The sequence below is a fragment of the Myotis yumanensis genome, unplaced genomic scaffold, assembly GCF_028538775.1.
Source record: "Myotis yumanensis isolate MYYU_CA2020_CCGP unplaced genomic scaffold, mMyoYum1.0.hap1 SCAF_12, whole genome shotgun sequence".
Lineage (NCBI taxonomy): Eukaryota > Metazoa > Chordata > Mammalia > Chiroptera > Vespertilionidae > Myotis > Myotis yumanensis.
This window is the reverse complement of record NW_027223763.1, coordinates 43869866-43890801: the sequence shown is the minus strand read 5'-3', so window position 1 is coordinate 43890801 and position 20936 is coordinate 43869866. Positions and strand designations below refer to the sequence as shown.

General features: G+C 41.4%; 1 protein-coding gene and 1 pseudogene across 3 annotated transcripts in view; one reads left to right on the top strand and one right to left on the bottom strand.

The window, feature by feature from the left end:
* The window catches only part of PIP5K1B (phosphatidylinositol-4-phosphate 5-kinase type 1 beta), a 284538-nt gene that overhangs the window by 3713 nt on the left and 259889 nt on the right, over nt 1-20936 (top strand). The gene's annotated exons all lie outside the window — the stretch shown is intronic.
* LOC139020314 (ATP-binding cassette sub-family F member 2 pseudogene) lies at nt 8772-10843 on the bottom strand (annotated as a pseudogene).

Below are 20936 nucleotides of genomic sequence, written 5' to 3'. Positions count from 1 at the left end.
CTGTTCACTGTGTTTCTCTTGGCTAGATAGATCAACAGACTCAGAATTAATACTTTGTTCCAACCAGTGCTTGGAGACAGGGAACTATTTGAAGAGAAATACAAATGGATGCTGGTTTTCCAAGCTTCTCTTCCTGGTAAATAAAGCCAGAAGCCAAAGGTGGCCCTGTCATACAGCTGATAAAGTCATAAATGCGTATACATTTGCATTTGCACTTCTGTTAAATGGTGAGTCAGAATATTTAATATCCTGGAAAAGTCATTTTTCCCCCTATGGCTGGAGCCCTCATTAGTTACTCTGTAAAACACCACGTTCTAGATGTATTTGTTGCAGAAACATGTTCTCTTTGTATCAAGTACATTAACTGGGGTTGGAAGGAGTCCTTTTATTTTTGTAGAGGCTGCCCAGTTCGAAGCGTACATTATGTAGCTCAGCTGTTCAATTGTGGCTGGATCTGGCGATTCTTCTAAATGGAAGGGAAATCTAACCTTTTGTTCAGTATTTTTCTTTTTAAAAATAAACTTTAAACTTAATCTATTGATGAAATTTTTGAAGGGTACTGTATAGTAAACAATTAGCTGCTTTATTCAGTCAGGTCCCTTCCAGTAACAAGATTTGGCCAGGAAAAACAGGCTTGATTCTGTGTGTCCCATTCTCAATTGTATTTACTCCTGTCCGACTTCAGAGGAGTGTAAAGGAGACCGTGATATAAGAAAGCACAAGAATCCTATCCAAACTAGATTACTCTTGGGAAGATTTGAAACATAGGTAACAGTTGGGACATGGTTACATGTTTAGTTAGCTGGAAAGCTGGAAGTACCTTGGTATTATCATTTAAGTTAAGACAGCCGCATATTTGAATGGAAAACAACATGAAGTGTCCTCTGATAGACCAGCGGTTCTCAACCTGTGGGTCGCGACCCCTTTGGGGGTCGAACGACCCTTTCACAGGGGTCACCTAAGACCACCGGAAAACACATATATAATTACATATTGTTTTTGTGATTAATCACTATGCTTTAATTATGTTCAATTTGTAACAACGAAATTGGGGATCACCTCAACATGAGGAACTGTATTAAGGGGTCGCGGCATTAGGAAGGTTGAGAACCACTGTGATAGACGGTCTTCTGTATAGTTTGTGGGGCTGAAGAAACAATGGGTGTGCAATTTGTTTGGGGGAGTTTACATAATTGGTGAGCAGAGAGTTCTTGAGACTTGTTTTCTGTAGGAGTTGTGGAAAGTTGGTTGTGAAATTGTAATGAAACAAAGGATTGGGTGTGCAGTATTGCTCCCTAAAATTGGGGTGTGTGTCTTTCAGTTGAGGTTCAGACCGTGGTTGGAATTCTGGGGGCTCAGGGAGGATAATTGACTTGGAACTCAAGTTCTAGGACTAAAGTCAAGGGCTGTAGAAATTTCATCCATTTTGGAAGAAAAAGGTGACATTTAAATCTTTGCCATTCAGTGATGCTGAGTAAGGGGTTTGTGATCGGATACAATTATAGCTAGCTATAAAAATGTGTTTCTCTGCTTCACAGATAGGCACAAGAAATGCAGTAGACTCAACGTGTTGGGTAGTGAGTTTTCAATATTTAATACACAATTTTGTCTTAAAAAAATAAAAACATGCCCACTATCAGGATTGTTGGATCATTTCGTTGTAACATCTGTTGATAAAGTAAGGAAACAAAACAGGAGTGATCAAAGGAAGCAATACTAGGACCAGTTTGAGGGAGTGGTAGGCACATCCTAAGTGTTCAGCTCATATTTGTCAATGTAAAAGGTTAGGCATCATGTTCTATTTATTTTTTCATTCTTGGAACTCAGCACTGTGCCTGGCAAGTGGTGGGGATTTAATATATGTATATTGAACAATTTATGCATCCAAAAGGAAATCACTCATCGCCTTGGGGTGTTTCATAATTATTCTAATTATTCTATTAGTTTCTAGGCCATTTTAGAAATGTCAGGCAAGCTGATAGAGACTAGTTTCAATAGTTTATAGTAAACTTAATTTTTCATCATAAATGGTATTTATTCATCAGACCTCCAACCTTTTTTATTTTATCTTATTTTTTAAAAATATATATTTTATTGATTTTTCACAGAGAGGAAGGGAGAAGGATAGAGAGTTAGAAACATCGATGAGAGAGAAACATCGATTCAGCTGCCTCCTGCACACTCCATACTGGGTGTGTGCCCGCAACCAAGGTACATACCCTTGACCGGAATCCAAACCAGGACCCTTCAGTTCTCAGGCCGACGCTCTATCACTGGGCAAAACCGGCTAGGGCTCCAACCTTTTTTTAATCAACATGCCTAGGAATGATTTTTTATTTCTCTTTCTTAACAGAAGTTACAATATAAGTATGAAATGTGTTGCTCTTTTTATTATTTATAAGCACCAGCTAAACATATTTTTAAAGCACCCAGGGTGACTTAATAGTGAATTTGGCTTAGCGTACACAGGTAAGAATGGACTTTAAGCTTCTCTAAGTTAATCACTTTAAATGTCACCTGCTCTCTTTTAATAAAAACATCGTTTTTATTGATTTTAGAGAGAGAGAAAGGGAGAGAGGGAGAGAGAGATAGAAACATCGATGAAAGAGAAGCATCAGCATCGTTTGGCTGCCTCCTGTACAGCCCCTACGGGGGATGGAGCCCACAACCCAGGCACGTGCCCTGACCAGGAATCAAGCAGGTGACCTCTTTGTGGGTGGGTCAATGCTCAGCCACTGAGCCACACCAGCTGGGCAAATGTCACCTGCTTGTGAGGCCTTCTCAGATCATCTATCCTAAAGAGGACCTTCTTCATAAGTTTTCTTCACTTATCACAAGGGATACTTATACGTTTATGTATTATACGTTTCTACCACCTCTACCCAAGAAACACACTCAACCCAAGATTATAAACTTTTTGAGGGCAGAAGTCATGGTTCTCGAACACTCATGTTCTAGTGCTTGGCACATAGTAGGTACCTAGTAAATATTTAAATAAATGGAGAAGTCCCATCCACCCTGTTAAGATGAACTGGGCCACCATTAAGCTAACTCAAGCTGAACAGGTTTAGCCATGAAGACAGTTCTTAAAGGCTGATGACGGGAACTCCATGAGAATGACAGTCACATCTTCTGGGAGGAGGAAGCAATGCTGGGTTAGGTGAATGAATTCTGGCCTGAGTATGATGCAGTGTCTCTAAAGAGTTATCCCTTTTCATTTACCCAAAACTAAATAATATAGAACAGATAAGGAGAAATTATCAAGCATCAAACAAAACATTCCAAAACTATTAAGATGGGGTCTAAAAGTACCTAAATCATCAACATATGTCCTTCTTAACCAAGATACCTTGGTGATCATATACAAGGCAAATCCTGTGACTCTTCAGGTGAAAATTTCCCAACCTCAGCTGGCGTTTCTTTGACTGTTCGATGCATCAGTAGCCCAGTACCACACAAAGAAAAGTGCTTGGCCAGCAGCACCAACACTTGTTAGAAACACAGATTATCATCCCTTAAACCTAGCTGAATCAGCAAGTCGGATGGGGCTCAGCAACTTGAGCGTCGGTAGGCATGAGGTGATTCTGATATACACAGTATTGGCAGGAAATGCTCAGTCTGTCGCTCAACGTACAGAATAAGCCTCCTGGAGTACTTGGTATTCCTGGGAGAATCCGTGAGGTTGTGGAGAGGGTGCCATCTACTTGCTCTGCTAGAAATGCCAGGGGAGAAATAAAACCATTCATGGCTTTTCTCAGAGCCCCATGGATCACAAGAGAATAAATGCACACAACTGGATTGGACACCTAGGGCTTCTGATAGTACAAAAAAACTCTAGACAGTTGCTGGCCCTGCCAAATAATAGATGCTCCCAAGGCTGGGAGGTAGACCAAGGTGTGTGGATGATGGGAGTAAGACATGCTCTGTGCATAACTTACGATTGGGTGTCACTTCAATAGGATGCCAAGTGGAAGAATGATTTCGAGAGCTCGTGGTTTTCTCGCAAGAGGAAATGGTGGTTTACTGACAGTTCTCAGAATATTTCAAGTCAGTTTACTATACTAGATATTGATGGACCTCCTTGGCTAGGACAGTACCAAGTGCTACGGGGTGTACAAAAAGTATGAACATGGTTCTGGCTTGGCTTTGCTGAGAACTCACACTATTCCAGGCACTTTCCAAGTGCTATTTCTTTTCATCTTCAACGTGATCCCAGATGACAAAGGAGGAAATGGAAACCAAGTCAGGTTAGGAACATGCTCATGAGCACAGAGCCAGTAAGGGATGGTCCAACCTTGGCTTTTCTCCTTTTAAAGCCCACATTCTTTTGTCTGCTTCATGCAGTTGCAGTTTGGGAAGAAAAGTTTTAAAAAAAGAAAGCATAAGTGAATTTAGAATTTTTGTCTATGAGCTCTAGATTACATAATTGACATTATACATGGATCTCTCAAAGGCCCCTCAAATTCTACACGCCCAAGACCAGATCTTTTCTCTCCATACCTGGTCCTCTTGCAGTGTTGCCCAGCCCTGTGATAGGCACCACTAGCCACCACCCAGCATGAGGCAGAAACTTAGGAACCATCCTTGACCCTGTCTTTTTCATCCACCACATCGAATCCATCACCCATTTCTATTGATTTTGCTTCCTGAATATCTCCCCCATCCATCAGCTTCTCATCGTTTCTGCTGATTCTGTCCTAGTGCAGCTTCTCATCCTTCTCTGGATGCTAGCCATAGCTTCCTTGGGCTCCTGAGTACACTCTGGCCCTCCTCTAATCCATCATCCATACTGCAGCCACAACAATTGAGATGGCTGGATTCCGATGGACAGATCCATACCTCCCACCCCCAGGCAATCCCTCATGGAAGTAGACACATTCTGGCCTCTGGGGCTTCTAGGTTGGTGGCCTTTTGAACTCTTGCACAACCTCTGAGGACTTCCTCTTCCAAATAGCATTCCACCCCAATGCTTTTGCTCTGCTGGAGCTCCCTCAAGCACACAGTGGTAACTCAAGTCAGCTGCTCTTAAAGCCACAGGATGAAGACCAGTGTGATCCTCGGGATCTGCTCAACCCACATTTTCAGAGTGCCCTGGGGATCCTCGAGGTGCACTCACTCATTCAAACAGGAACCAAAGACTGCTAATTAGGTAAGAGAAAAGAAGTTGTTGAGAAAGGAGTTAGTTGGAGGCTAAAAGCATTACCTTTGATGTTCTAGATATCTTTAGGATGAAATTTAAAAATGGGATTGTAGGATCCTGTAGAAACCAGTTAGTGTAAATTGGCCTAAGCTAAGCATGCATTTAATCTTTGCACATGGCTTTTTCAGGTACTCAATGTCACTTAAACTGTAAATAAAAGAGAAATAGCAAACTGTCTTAGTTCAGGCTGCTGTAACAGAGTTCTGTAGACTGAGTAGTTTATAAACAACAGAAATTTATTTTTCACAGTTCTGGAGGTTGACGATGAGAGTGCTAGTATGGTTGAGTTCTGATGAGACCTCTATTCAATGTTGCAGACTGCCAACTTCTCATTGTATCTTCAGGTGGTGGAAAGAGGGCAAGAGAGCTCTCTGGCTTTCCTTCTTAAAGGGCACTAATACCATTCATAAGGGCCCCGCTCACATGCCCAAACTACCCCCCAAAGATCTCACTTCCTAATACCATCACATTGGGGGTTAGGCTTTCAACTTTGGGGACACACATTCAATCCATCACACAACCCTGTATGGCTATGTCAATGCCCTTTAAGAAGTACATTATACACTGTAACCCAGTGTAGACATAGACATGTAAATAGTTTTATTGAAAAATCAAGGTTTCATGGAATACTACTTAGCTACACTACATAACACATGTTGGCTAGTGGGTTTTCAATACTTAATACACACGTTTGTCTTTAAAAAAAAAAAAAAAAAGTAAAAACATGCCCACTATCAGGATCATTGGATCATTCAGTCATAACATCTGTTGATAAAGGAAACAAAACAGGAGTGATCAAAAGAAGCAATACTATGACCTGCTTGAGGGAGTGGTAGGCACATCCTAGGTGTTCAGCTAATATTTGTCAATGTAAAAGGTCAGGCATCATGTTCTGTTTATCTTTGTATTCTTGGAACTCAGCACTGTGCCTGGCAAGTGGTGGGGATTTAATACATATGTATTGAACAATTTTTGCATCCAAAAGGAAATCACTCAACAATATTATAATAACTGTATGTTGCCAGATGGGTACTGGAAATATAGGGGGGAATACTTCATAAAGTATATGATTGGCTGAATACTATGTTGTACGCTTGAAAATATATGATTGGCTGAATACTATGTTGTACGCTTGAAAATATATGATTGGCTGAATACTATGTTGTACACCTGAGGTGCTGACTATGACCTTTCATCCAGTGCTCTTTCCACCCTGTGTGTTCATGGAGGGCTATGAGTGAACAACTCCACAAAGCTTCCCCTACAAAGTTTTAATTTCCATCAAGAAAACCTTGTGAAGTTTGGCGAGCAGGCAACTGATAGAGTTGGGGGGGAAGTAACTCCTAAGGCTGCCCTGTCTGTTACACAGGATAAATAACTACAGTGATGAAATATGGCCTTCAAGCTGGGGCATGTCTATATTTTTTCTAATAACGCTCCCCCTAAAGTTCATACTAATTTAGTTTAACAAGAACCTAAATACTAGTACTATAGGAAAAACACCTTTACGTTCAAAATATGTCAAGAACAAATTGAAAGCATATATATATCAAGCCTGCCCAACTTAATTGGCCATTCAAGCACCACATGGAAGGAGCTTAAAACAGGGAATGCTTAGCTACTCAGAACTTTGGGCAGGCTTTTACTTCTAGAATAAACATTCTGATTACGAAGGGTTTGCTTGCTCCTTTAAGTGTCAATATTTATTATAGCCAATTTTTGCAAAGAAAATTTCCCCAAAGTTGTCACAACCTTCCCTGATTTTTTAAAAGATTGTACAGAATAGAGTGTGTCTTTTTTTGCTATGATAAATTTATAGCATTATTATCCATTCAGGGATGCAAGGCTCTTGCCCCTGAACTAAGTGGCCCCACTTAAAATCTTACCTTCTTTTCCTGGATTATTTTTGGGGTGCTGTTTTTGTGGCTTTCAGCAGTGATAGCCCTCTTATTCATTGTTTGCTATTGAGACTCTGCTGTAACCTTGGGAGCTAGATGTTCCCATATGGTCTGAATTGTCTTTCTCAAATAGACTCATGTAATGCATTGAGATTGACTTTTAAAAAAAAAGACAAAAAAGTAGTTTTTGAAGAAGAGCCTTAAGAGGTCTAGTTGTAAGGCAAGCAAGCAAGCTTTAGATCTTTCTCATTCACTTACTCCATTGGCCAATAAAGAGCATGTTTTTCTTATGTCCTGATTTTGTGCTGTTCAGATAAATAAAGTGCTAGCTTTTTAAACTGAAGCATTTATTCATGGTTTCTTTTTCCTTTTTATGAAATATGTGTTTACTACACTATGGTCTAAAGCATGCTTTCATAGATTTGTTCTTTTAACTTAAACAGAGTGATAATTTATGGGTGATTGGTGACAGTTTCATTTTTAATGTTATATTCCTTGAGAGGTTGTAGATTACCAAAAGTATTTCTTTTTCCATTGGAGAAATTGCACAGAAAAATTTCCCAAGTTTCCTAATGCCCATCTTCCATTAGAAAACAAACTGTAATGCCCTCAATAAAACAAGAAAGGTGAATATGAACCATTTTCCTAATTCTTAAGGAGTGACATGTAAACCAGACTTTCCTTAGGCTTATGAATTCATTATATGGCAACAAAGAAACCCACCATAGCAGTATTGCTTTGGCAAGCTATATTGAAATGCTGTCCTTTTATTGTTTTCCCCAAGACATGTAGTTTAAACAGAATGGTGAAGATTTATGGGAAATAAAGTAAATGGGAAATCAGTCTCTCATAACTAAGGATTAAGAGAGAAACATAACTTTTGCTTATGGTCGTTTATAGAAAACAGAATGGAAATCCGGCTCTTAGCTTTGTGTACAGTTGGGCTTCATTATTTGGCTTTGCAGTTTCTCAGAAACTCCCTCTCCTGTGTGGCAATTTATAATGTAAACATGGTGCCTCATTTCATTTTGTGCAAACTTTACATAAGGAATAGTCACTTTCTACATATGTCAGAAGACTTCTGGAAGCCTTTTGTTGTATTTCTTTTATTACTTATTTTTGCTTTTTAAAAAATATATTTTATTGATTTTTTTACAGAGAGGGAGGGAGAGTGATAGAGAGTTAGAAACATCGATCAACTGCCTCCTGCACACCCCCAACTGGGGATGTGCCCGCAACCAAGGTTCATGCCCTTGACCGGAATCGAACCTGGGACCCTTCAGTCCACAGGCCTACACTTTGTCCACTGAGCCAAACCGATTAGGGTATTTTTGCTTCTTTATTGGATGCTTTATAGATGCCACGCAGGTCTAAAAGTTATACTGTTAAATAATTATTTGAAAACTGATCCGGACTAAGGCCTCGATCCAGAGCTCCAAACCAGAAGCAGAAAGAAAAGGGGGAAGTGGCTGGAGGATATTCCTCCAACTTTACCAAAACCCAGAAAACCAGGATCCTAAGCTCCTTCACTGGCCAATCAGGGTGTAGGCATTGTCAGGAACCAGCAAGGCGCTCGTGAGAACAGCCGCTGAGTCCAGACATGGATAAAAGTAATTGGAAGGAGAGGAAATGGACTGGTACTGCCCAGCTGTAGATAGGGTTGCAGAGTGCAGCTAAGGCAGGTCAGGGGAGGAGAGGGGCTTGGAAGAGGTACTGCAGCAATGCAGGAGTGTGGCCCCAGGGGCCCTCAGATTGTGGGTTCTTCTGGTGAACTGGAGTTCCTCGCCCACCAGCTTGGACTCAAGGTCTCCTTGTAGACCAGGATGTCTGGAGGCCACTTGGGTATAGTCTGCTTCTCACACACCCACATTTTCTGGTGCTGCCTGCTGAATGCATCTGAAATCATGGCTGAACAGCACCATACCACCCTCGAAGTCATTGGTGGCATCTGCCAGGGTGTCGATGGTCTCAATATCCAGGTGATTGGTAGGTTTGCCCAGGAAGAGCATGTGAGGTTTCTGCCAGGCCAGCCAGGCCAAACACACTTGGCACTTCTGCCCATCAGACAGGTTCTGGATCTGGCTCACCTGCTGTTTCCAAGTGAGAACATATTGCCCAATGATCTTTCTTAGGTGAATTTTGTTTCGTTCTCCTTGATCTCTGGGTAGCAATTCATCATGTACTCCAAAGATGAGAGGTCTAAGTCCAGCTGCTCATGTAAATGTTGGTAACACCCCGTGTGAGTGTTTTCACATCATCCCGTCTGTGGGTAGTAGCTCTCCAGTTAGCAGCTTCACAAGAGTTGACGTCCCTGCTCCATTGGGCCCTACTAGAGCCACTTATGTGCCAGGTCAATGCCAAATTCTAGATTGTTGTAGATACAAGGCCCATCTTTTGTATACTTGAAGCTCATATTCTGCACCATAATGATGGGTGGAGGGATCTTGTCACATGGTGGGTAATGAAATGACAGTGTCTAGTTCAGCCGTGGGCAAACTAAAGACCGTACCCTTTTATGTAATGATGTTAACTTTGAATTTATATTAGTTCACACAAACACTCCATCCATGCTTTTGTTCCGGCCCTCCGGTCCAGTTTAAGAACCCATTGTGGCCCTCGAGTCAAAAAGTTTGCCCACCCCTGGTCTAGTTGGTCACAACCCCCTCTATCAGTCCCAATGCCATCATTTTCTGTATTCTCCTTGCTCTGGGCCTGCCGGGCCAGCTTAGCACTGCCTAGCAGTGTAGTTCTTCATGTGCACAATCTGATCTTGCTCCCAGCGAGACCTCTTCATCTGGTTCCTCCAGCTCCAGCCCTGTCTTCATATACTGATCATAATTACGCATGTGATACTTCAGTCTGTTCTTGTGCACGTGAATGATGTTGGTACAGACACCATTCAGAAAGTCCTGGGAATGGGAGTCGAAGACCAGAATGTACTTAAAAGTCTTTTAGTTCTTCTTCCAACTGCGCACAAGCATTGAGGCCCCAGTGGTTGGTGGCTCATCCAGGAGCACCAGGAAGGGCTGAATGAAGAGGACTCTGGTGAGGGCAACCCTCATCCTCCAGCCCCTACTGAGGTCTTTTAGTTTCTTGTGTGCATGGCAGATGTGAAACCCAGCCCGTGCAGGATCCGTGAGGCCCTCTTCTCCGCCTTGCTAGCATCCAGGCCCTCCGGAGGCGCATAGAGCTCCAAGAGCTCCTCGCACTCAGCATCCTCGTGAGCCAGCTGCTCAGCCTTCTTCTTCAGCATGGCCCGCTCTGTGTCGACTTCTGTCACACGCAGCAAGGGTGCCTGGTCACTGGGGGCATCTTCTGGGTCAGATGGTAGATGTCTATGTGCTCAGGGATGGGCACTTCACCTTTCCCAATAGCATGGACTTCCCAATTCTACTTAAGGCAATGAGGCCATAACGACGGCCTGAGTTTAATTTCAGTTTGGTGTCACTGAGCAGCTCTTGGCCATGCAAGGTAAGGGAGAGGTTGAGAATGTGGACATCAATACTGATGGGGTGAGAGGCCAGGACACCACTGACACCTTGAGCAGCAGCTTCATCTCAATCCTCCTTCTCCTTGGTCAGCAAGTCCACTTCTGTGGTCTCTTTGCCATTGACCGCCTCATGTGTCTCCTCTGCCACCTGTGGTTCTTTGAGAGCATCTCTGTTTTCTTCATGTCTTTTCTGGGCTGCTGTTGTGCTTTGGCAGCTTCCTTCTTCTTGGCCAGGTGAGCATGGAGATGAACCATGGGGGTAGGTTACTGTCTTTTCAGGAAGCTGGGCCTCACCACTCAGCCTCCCTGGGAGAATCCTATATGGGCACCTAGCAGCTTTAGAGATGATCACCAACAGCCCCAGATGTTACATTTTTATTGGTTTCTTCATTGTCTACCTCCTTCACTGGAAAGTAAAGTCCACAAGGGGAGGGACTGTGTTCTGTTCATGGGGATATTCCCAGCACCTAGAAAAGTGTCCAGTGCAAAGATGGCTCTCAATGAACGCTTGTTGTATAAATGAACAAGTAATTTTCTTAAGCTATAGCTGTCTTTTCTTCAACTTGATAGCTCCTCTTTCCTTTTTAAAATGTCAACAGCCTCTAGCTTGTAGCCTAATCACTGCTTCAGGTCCTTTCCCAATGAGCAGCCTTATTTCTGGCCAAATTTTAGTATTTTCCCATCTCTTGCTTTCTGGCCCATAACATTTAGAACAGTTTAATAACTCATGCCTCACTCTCTTTTAGTCATTCATCTGCTCTTGTGATCCCAACTATTACCTCTATGAAAAGTACCTCTATTATGAAATCTATACTTGCAGCTGTCACCTTTTTAAAACCCAAGTACATCCCCCTCCCCAAATTCTAAATTTTTATCAGACACTCTAATTTTTTAATCTACTTTTGTAATTTTACTGGTCCTTTTATTACTTGTTTCTGTACACTTAACAAGTCCTGAGGCATTTTTAAAAATGTTCTCCTCTATTCTCACTTATATTCCTCTTCTTACCTGGACTATGGTAGTAGCTTCCCAAACAGCTTTCATATCTCCCTCTATGACCATCTTAATCAATTATAATACCTGCTACCAGAGGTTATACTTTTGTCCCCACTCTGCCCCCAAATCCTTGGATACTTTACGATGTCTAAAATCTAAAGCCCTGGTTTGGTTTGTAAGACCATCCGCAGTCTAGCCCTAGTTGACATTCATCATTGTCGTGTGATTGTAGTCCTTGTAGTTGTATAGTAGTGACAGCAACTGCCATTTCTAATTCCTTACTCTGTACTGGGCACAGCACATAAAAACACATGAATTCATATACCCTAACCGGTTTGGCTCAGTGGATAGAGCGTCGGCCTGCGGACCGAAGGGTCCCAGGTTCGATTCTGGGCACGTGCCTTGGTTGCAGGCACATCCCCAGTGGGGGGTGTACAGGAGGCAGCTGATCAATGTTTCTCTCTCATTGATGTTTCTGGCTCTCTGTCCTTCTCCCTTCCTCTCTGTAAAAAATCAATAAAATATATTTAAAAAAATATATGAATTCATAAAAGTTAGTGTATTTTGGAGCTGTGCAATCTGATATTGAGTAGGATGGCTGTGAATGGAAAGAGATTGGAGGGGTATCCTGGAGCCAGATCATGGACATCTTGCCAGACATGCTAAGGAGTTTGAACTTTTCTTCTATAGGCAATGAGGCAACAGCTAGAAGATTTTCATGGACGAGTGAGCTCATGTTTTATGTTAGATCGGCAACATGGACTATATAGTTTGGGAGATGAATGAGAGGAGAAAGGGATTGGAGACAAGGAGACTGGTGGTAAGAGGGATTATGAGGATCTAAATTAAGTTAGTGAGGATGAGGAAAATGAGCAGATTTGAGATTGAGGAGGGGGGGTTTTGTAGGACTTGATGACCACTTCCTATGAATTTTGAGGGAACGGGAGGAGTAGAAGATGATTCTCTGGCTTTTGGCTTGAGTGGCTGGAGAGATTGGAGAATGACGATGAACTGAGCGTGTGTACAGGCAAGAGGCAGCATATACATGTGGCAGAGGCTGTGATGATGCCTCCGATTTTGCACATGCACTTGGTAAACCTGTGGGATAACTAGGTGGAGTGCGGCTGTAAGGAGAGAGGTCCATGATGGAGATGCTGGCTGTGTTATGGTCGGTGGGCAGTGATTCAAGCCATGAGAGTGGAAGCGGTTAAGATACCCACAGGACATCCAGGTGGAAGATCTAGAAGGAAGGTGTATGAGCATGGATGGAAGGAGACAGGTCCCTGATGGAGACAAAGTTATGTTCATGTTCTCTCACCAGTGATTATGGCCATGGGGTTAAATGAGACTTCCCTGAAAAGGTTTGTAGACAGAGAAAATATCTGAGAACAGAATCATTTCCTGATTGTCATTTGCAATATCATTTCTTCATATTCCACTTTCTTTCTTACCAAATCTTCTGTTTTCTTCTCTGTTTAAGGAAATGACATCAGATTTTCATGATAGCACACATTTATCACAGTTTTGGAAGGCATCTCCACGATTGCCTGGAGAGCTCTCCCAGGCACACATTCCCTGTGGAAGTCTTGCTCTTACGACTCTTGCAGCTTTTCTTTGAAGCTGACTTTTCAGTTGCTCCCTACTTATCTCTCCCAGCAGACCGGAGTCCTGACAGCTGAGACCACATCGCCCACTTCATGTTTCCCACCCAGCCTCTCAGCTCAGCGTCCTCTGCACACTAGCTGCTCCTCCTTTTCGATTATTTTTATTCTTCTTTAGCAGAATGAAGTGAAAAGGGAACAACTCAAAGTTCTATTAGGATTTATGTCAGTTAATGTACCTGAACTAAATTGAAAATTCCTGCTTACAATGTGTTTGTAAGAATATTCTATTTCTCACTAAAAAAAAAAAAAAAAAAAAAAAAAGTAAAGAAATTTAATTTGAAAAACAGTCCACAAAACCCACTCCTGTTGTTTATCCTTCTTGTCAGAATTCTTGTCATTTATCATTCCCACTATTTGAAACTTTCAGAGGAAGAGAATATATCTTTTGGCAGCTCTACTACTATTGCTTATCGTGAGCCGAGTTTATCTCCTGGTTTCATTGGGTCGAACTTCCTGTTGTTTTTCAGTGACACTTTGCATTCATTTGCACAGGCTGAATCTGGATGCAGCGAGAGCTGTGGTCCAAGAAGCAGGTATTCTGGCTCACCCTGCCCCTCTCCTGTCACTCTAGTGACCCCTGATCCAGTGGCTTGACCTCTTTTGTACCTTTTTTCTTTGCTCATCTGTGGAATGAGAATCTGTACACTGGCTCCTGGACTACTTCAAAGGCATGATGTGGAGCAGACAGAATGATGGCCCTTGAGGTCCTTTAGAACAAAAGCATCATGCACATTAGAGAATTTATTTCATAAGAATTACAGCAGGAGGTCAGGCTCCAGACAGCCACCATTATAACCCCTGGGTAAGCAGATCTGAAGCAAAGCTCCTGTGATGAGGTTCCCATAAAAGAAGAATTCGCCTCCCCTATTCCCAGAGGCCAAGGGTACAAGGAGACACTTTGCTCAAGTTCTTATCAGCGTTCCACAATTTAAACATACCCTCATCATGGATGAGGAGAGCAATGAACTTTTATCTTTAAAAAGAAGTGAATCTTGGATATAGGTTTGTTGAAGAAAGCAAAACTCACATTTACATGTTAAAGAAAAACAGTGCTGGTGGGCAGCAAATAATTCATGATAGAGTCCACAGTAAGAAATGATGCTCAATGTATTAAACAAGTTCATTGCTTATTCAGTTTAGATTATGTGGTTTGTGGTTGTCATCAGCATGCCACACAGTGCTTAACACTATGCCTTACATTCAAAGATAGTCAGTGTTTCAATTGGTTCCTATTTAGATGGATTAAGAGAAGCTCCTAGAAGTCATCTAGAAAGCATTTTTAACACCTGTGGAATCTAAAAGGCTGTTTGAGGTTAATTGGACATCCCCCAAGTGCTAATGAAACCTTCAAATAATAGTAGAAATATTTGAGGACCTGTGTCAAATGGCAGAGGGGTTTGACTGGAGTTAATGACATAGATAATGCCTGACCAAAATGAGGGGAACTCGTAGAGTTATTAAACTCATGTATTAATTCTAGTAACTTTTATAGCATCATGGAATTTATTTTTACATAGATAATCATGTTGTCTGTGATTAAAGACAGTTTTACCTAAAAAAATTTTTTTTTGTTGGAAACATAAGTGAAAATTTACTAGTAAGCACTTAAAATTACAAAGGTAACGGACAGAGGAATTAAAATGCTAATTGATAAAACTTTGGGTAGAGGCCAGGGGGCAGTAGGAGTAAAGTCCCTGATAAGAATCATGAACAACAGATTTAAGCATGTTATCAAGAGTTAAAGAGATAACTACCAAGACAGCAAAACAGAATATTTTATGATTGGTTGTCTTGGGTGGAACTAGTGGTAGGAACAGGAAAATCAAGAAATGGCTGTTCTAGACTCAGACACAGAGAGCTGACTGGTGGTTGCTAGAGGGGAGGGAGTTCGGGGGACTGGATAAAAGAGGTGAAGGGATTAAAAAATACCAATTAAGAAGTAGTCCCTGAATTGGACGACTCACAAAATAGTGATGAGGATGTAAAGTATAGCATAGGGAATATCATCAATAATATTGTAATAGCTATGCGTGGTGCCAGGTGGGTACTGGAGATATTGGGGGGAACACTCTGTACACCTGAAACCAAAACAAAATAATATTGAAAGTAAACTGTAATGGGGGTGGGGGGGAGAATGCCAGAATTACACCTGAAACTAATGTAATGTGTGTCAACTGTAATTGGAAAATAATTTATTTAAAAATAAATAAATAGCTGTTCTCACAAAGTCCTTTATATCATTTACTATATTGCCTTATATATGCATTTTTTCATAAAAACAAAGCAGTTACATTGGTAATTAAAACATAAAGACGATAAACAACATGAAGTAACTAAAATGGGTAGAGGGTAAGAGCTGAATATTATAAAATAAGAGATACTGTGGAAATAGTCTGTGTTCAGAAAGTTGTGTAAAGGAAGGAGGGGCCCTCACATTACATCCGTTGCTGATGATTAACACTTATTTGGGTGCTTACTTTACTCCAGGTCCTTTCTAAACAATAAGCAGGCATTAACTTGTTGCATATTCACAGCAACCCATGGGGTAGGTACTGTGGTCATCATTTTATAAGTGAGGAAACCATGGAGCAGACCTAGTAAGTATGTTACTTGAGGCCACACACCTGCGTGTCTAAGCCAGGTTGTCCAACTCCAGAGCCTTCTCTCAGCTATGAGACTATAGGTTATGTCTCAGGGTAGAGCAATGGGTGTGACACCTCACAGTGTATACAGTGCGTGCTCCTTGATCCTAGAGTGACTTGACTGTTCCTCTGAAACTGCCTCCTAAAGAGGTCCAGGAGTCCCCTTTCCCCCTGGGAGATACATTCCAAGACCTCAGTAGATGCCTCAAACCCTATCTAGACCTTTTTTCCTATGCACACATACCTTTGATAAAGTTTAATATATAGACACAAGAAGAGATTAACAACAATAAATAATAATGAAGTAGAACAATTATTACAATATGCAGAAATAAAAGTTAGGTGAGTGTGGCATTATTAAGTAAATAAGGGTCACTTGAACACAAGCCCTGCAACATCCCAACAGTGGATCTGATCATTGAGGTGGCTAAGTGACTAGTGGACGGGGAGCGTATACAGCATGATACACTGGACAAGAAGATAACTCACGTCCCAGGTCCCAGGTGGGACAGAGCAGCAGAGAACAAGATTTCATCACACTACTCAGAAGAGGTTGCAATTTAAAATTTATGAATTGTTTCTTTCTGGAATTTTCCATTGAATATTTTAGGAACACGCTGACCAGAGATAACTAAAACCATGGAAAGTGAAACCACAGATAAAATACTATGGAAATGCCTATGTGGGCAGTAAAATCTCTAAGATTTCTGTTGGCAGTATTTTTTTCCATATCTCCTTGGGCAAGGGAAACAAAAGGAAAAATAAACAAATGGGACTACATCAAACTAAGATGTTTTGCACAGTAAAGGAAACCATTAACAAAAGAAAAAGACAACCTTCTGAATGAAATAAGATACTCTCTAATGATACATCCCATAAGGGGTTACTATCCAAAATTTATAAAGGACTCATACAAGTCAACACCAAACAAACAAATAAATACAACCAAACAATCCAATTAAAAAAAAAAGGCAGATGACTCGAGTGTTTACTTCTCCAGAGAGGATATATAGATGGCCAATAGACATTTGAAAACATGTTCAAGTCACTAATCATCAGAGAAATGCAAATTGAAACTACAGTGAGATATCACTTTAACACCTGTCAGAATGTCCATCATCATAAACCTACAATAACAAGTGTTGGTGAAGATGTGGAGAAAGGGGGACCCCCATGCACTGGTGGTGGGAATGCAGATCGGTGCAGCCACTGTGGAGAACAGCATGGAGGGTCCTCAAAAAATTAAAAGTGGAGCTACCTTATGACCTGGTGACTCCACTCTGGGTATATATATTGAAGAAACCCAAAACACTACTTCAAACGAGTATATGCATTTCTGTGTTCATCGCAGCATTATTTACAATAGCCGAGATAGGGAAGCAACCCAGTTACTCATCCATAGATAAGTGGATAAAAAAGTGGTGGTACAGCCCTGGGCAGGTGGCTCAGTTGGTTGGAGCATTGTCCTACACACCAAAAGGTTGTGGGTTTGATTCCTCATCAGGGCACATACATAGGTTGTAGGTTTGATCCCAGGTCAGGGTGTGTACAGGACACAGTCAACGATTTTTCTCTCTCCTGCTCTCTCCTTTCCTTTCTCTAAAAAATCAATGGATAAGGACACATATGTAATACCTTAATCAATAAAAAAATCTAAAAAAATAATAAAATTTAAAAATTAAATAAATAAATATATTTTTTAAAAAAATGTGTGGATAATATCCTCAGGTAAGGATTTTAAAATCGAAGTGGTGGTACATATTTACAGTGGAATATTACTTATCCATAAAAAAAGAATGAAATCTTACCATCTGCAACAGCATGGATTAACCTAGAATGTATTATGCTAAGTGAACTAAGTCAGTCAGAAAATGACAAATACCATATGATTTCACTTATATGTGAAATTAAAAGAACAAAATAAATGAGCAAATAAAATAGAAACAGACTCATAGGTACAGGGAAGATTGATGGTAGCTAGTGTGTGTGTGTGTGTGTGTGAAGACTGGGTGAAAAAGGTGAAGGGATTAAGAAGTACAAATAGATACTTACAAAATAGTCACAGGGATATAAAATACAGCATAGAAAATATAGTCAATAATATTGTAATAACTATGTTGCCAGGTGGGTACTGGAAATATAGAGGGGATCACTTCATAAGGTATATGATTGGCTAAATACTATGTTGTACACCTGAAATTAATACAAAATAATATTGAATGAAAAATAAAAAAAGTTTAAAAGCCTATGTAAAATAACTGGGAAAAATAGATACAATATTACGAAAGACTATTAATAATCAGGTACACTGTGAAGGATGAGAAAGCAGAGAGTACTTTTGTACAATTTGCTTTAATGGTTTTGCTTATCTTTTTGTGTACTTGGTTGCATATGAATATGATATGAAGAGTATGAGAATATAACTCACATTTGAAAGTGTATCATAAGAAGTAGAAAATAATATGCAAGGTCAAAAAGATTTGGAGTACCTGATACCAACAGTCAGGCATTGGGACACCAGGGACCGTCCACTCTGTGCTTCCAATAGAGGTGAAGATAGGGTAATTGAAGAAATGGGCCTCACGCCTAACTGGAGCTAGCATCAATTCCCAAAAAGTTCGCTCTACTAGTATTAGCAGATGAGGTTTGTTTTTTGATTAAAAACCCTAAAGAAGATGTTAGGCCTGTTGTCATAGCCCATATTTAACTAGAAAAATTTTCTTATCCCATAAAAAAACAAATTTCTTAATTTTTAACTGATATCACAACCTTAAGTACTGTCATGTCCAACTAAATTCTAGAAGAGCAGAGAATTTCAATAAGCCCAACGAAGGTATTCGAATGGAATTTGACCTGGACTATGTTGAGAAGTACAACTCTTGAGCTTGTCACATCCGGTTGTATTGAAACTAGACAGTAAATTCCAAGAATGTCATTAGGTCTTTAAATTGGGCCCCACCCATTTTATGTATACTAGTACACAAAGCACAAATACAAGCCAACTAGGATGGAAACAGGAAAAGGAATAATGGGTTTCCTGATTGCTTTGAATTTAGGATGTATCTCCAATATTCCTCCTCTTTTCATGAGAAAGGATCGAACCTGAGAGGGGGCCCGACTGGAGCACTGACCTTTCAGTCTTAGGAAAGGAAAGTGCCCCAGTCTGGCTTGGAAGCTGCTGCTACTCATCCTTCAATCATTAACAAGTTAACAGATAAGACCTCCATCGTCATCACTGTTAAGGAAAGTTACCTTTAGCACAAGCCTATGCATCCTTCTTAATATGTGTGATAATTGAGTTTCAAGGGTCATGTGTCATGTTTGAGTGCTGTGTTAGAATCTTAGAGGCTGTTCTAGAACTCGTGTCTAAAAGTTGTAGTATTTCCATTTAACCTCAGTTAATGAATATCTGATCCACCAATACGATTTCTGATACCCCTGATGCCTGGATAAGAGGAAGGGGAGGTTGAGGAGAGGCGAACTTGACGTTCCAATGGGTACAATGGACAAGTTCTAAGATGACCCAACCCCTTTGCCCAGCAAAGAACAGCCTCTAAATTGAAGTTGTGATTGCCTCATGCAATCGTTTTTTGAGAGGATTAACTGAGATAAGGTAATATAGATAGCAGGAACTAAGTAAAAGCTATTTTCACTCACTTTTACCAGCAAAGCTTTCTATAGGGTGCTGAGGGCAGTGGGGATGACATTTAGAGTGAGGGGTTGGGGTGAGGAGACAATTATAAAACCAATTAGTGGTCTTCATCCTCCAGGAATTTATAATAGACTAGTGACCCGGTGCACAGATACGTGCACATTGAAAGGAAATTAAGTAGAAGATGGCTGGCGGGGCGGGACTGAGCTAGACTGGCTGGACACACCCTGGAGCCAACCTCCCATGCTTCTTCCCGGCATCTGCAGAGTGAGCAGGGTCCTTCCACCAGGTGGGGTCCCTCAACCTGGCCTGTGGGGATTGGGTCGAAACCAGCTCTCCAATACCCCCTGAGGAGTCCCAGAGTGCGAGAGGGCACTCTGCAAAGTTGCTGATGTACAGGGTGTGGAATGCAAGTGCAAGTAAACCAGATTTGGGGCCAACAGTGCCCCAGCAACAGCATAACCCACTGCCAAAGGTGGAATCGTGCGGCCCAGCGAGGAATCGGGCTCCCTCCTCTCTGGTTTTGGGGTGCGTCACCTGAGAACCACCGCTGCCAAGTCACTGCAGCTCCTGCGTTGAACATCTGCCCCCTGGTGGCCATTGCGTGTCATAGCAACCAGTCGGATGGTCAGACACTTAGCATATTAGCCTTTTATATATATAGTTAGATTAGAGGAGCCAGGCAAACACATTTGATTAGGGGAAGATAATGCAATTAAAAGAAGGCTGGCAGCCCTGACTGGTGTGCTCAGTGGTTAGAGTGTTGGCCCAAGCACTCAAGGGTTTTGGATTCAATTTCCTGTCAAGGACATGTACCTAGGTTTTGGATTCGCTCCCCACCCTGAGTTGGGGCATGTGCAGGAGGCAAGTTGATGTGTCTCACATCGATATTTCTTTCTCTCTCCCACTCTCTCTGGAAGCAAAGGGAAAAATATACTCAGGTGAGGATTAACAAAAAAACGAAACAAAACAAAAAGAAAGGTGGCAAAAGTGTCGAATGTGGCGGAGTTAGGGTAGAAGCCAGCCTCGGGGTTCCAAATTAAGCTTCTGGTATGTGTGGTGGTTCACTCCAGATTTGAAGATAGGCACACGAGCTAACATGTGCTATGAAATTGCTCTGAAAATTACACTTTAAAAAGCGGTAAGATGTTAGAATTATGCTCCCTGCTTTTGAAAATTGCCTGTTTTTCACTGTTCTTCTGAAAGTATTTTATAATAAGCAAATTGCAACCATCGTTATAATGTGGGCAAAAGGAGACTGGGAAGTGAGGAAGCTGACTTTCCGCTCCTTCCAGCCCACTTCATCCTCCAGGGACTCTGCTCCAACAACCGTGCCCTTAGCGGGCTCTGGTGAGCTAGTCCCAAGGTAGATCGCTTTCTAGAATCTCCTGACA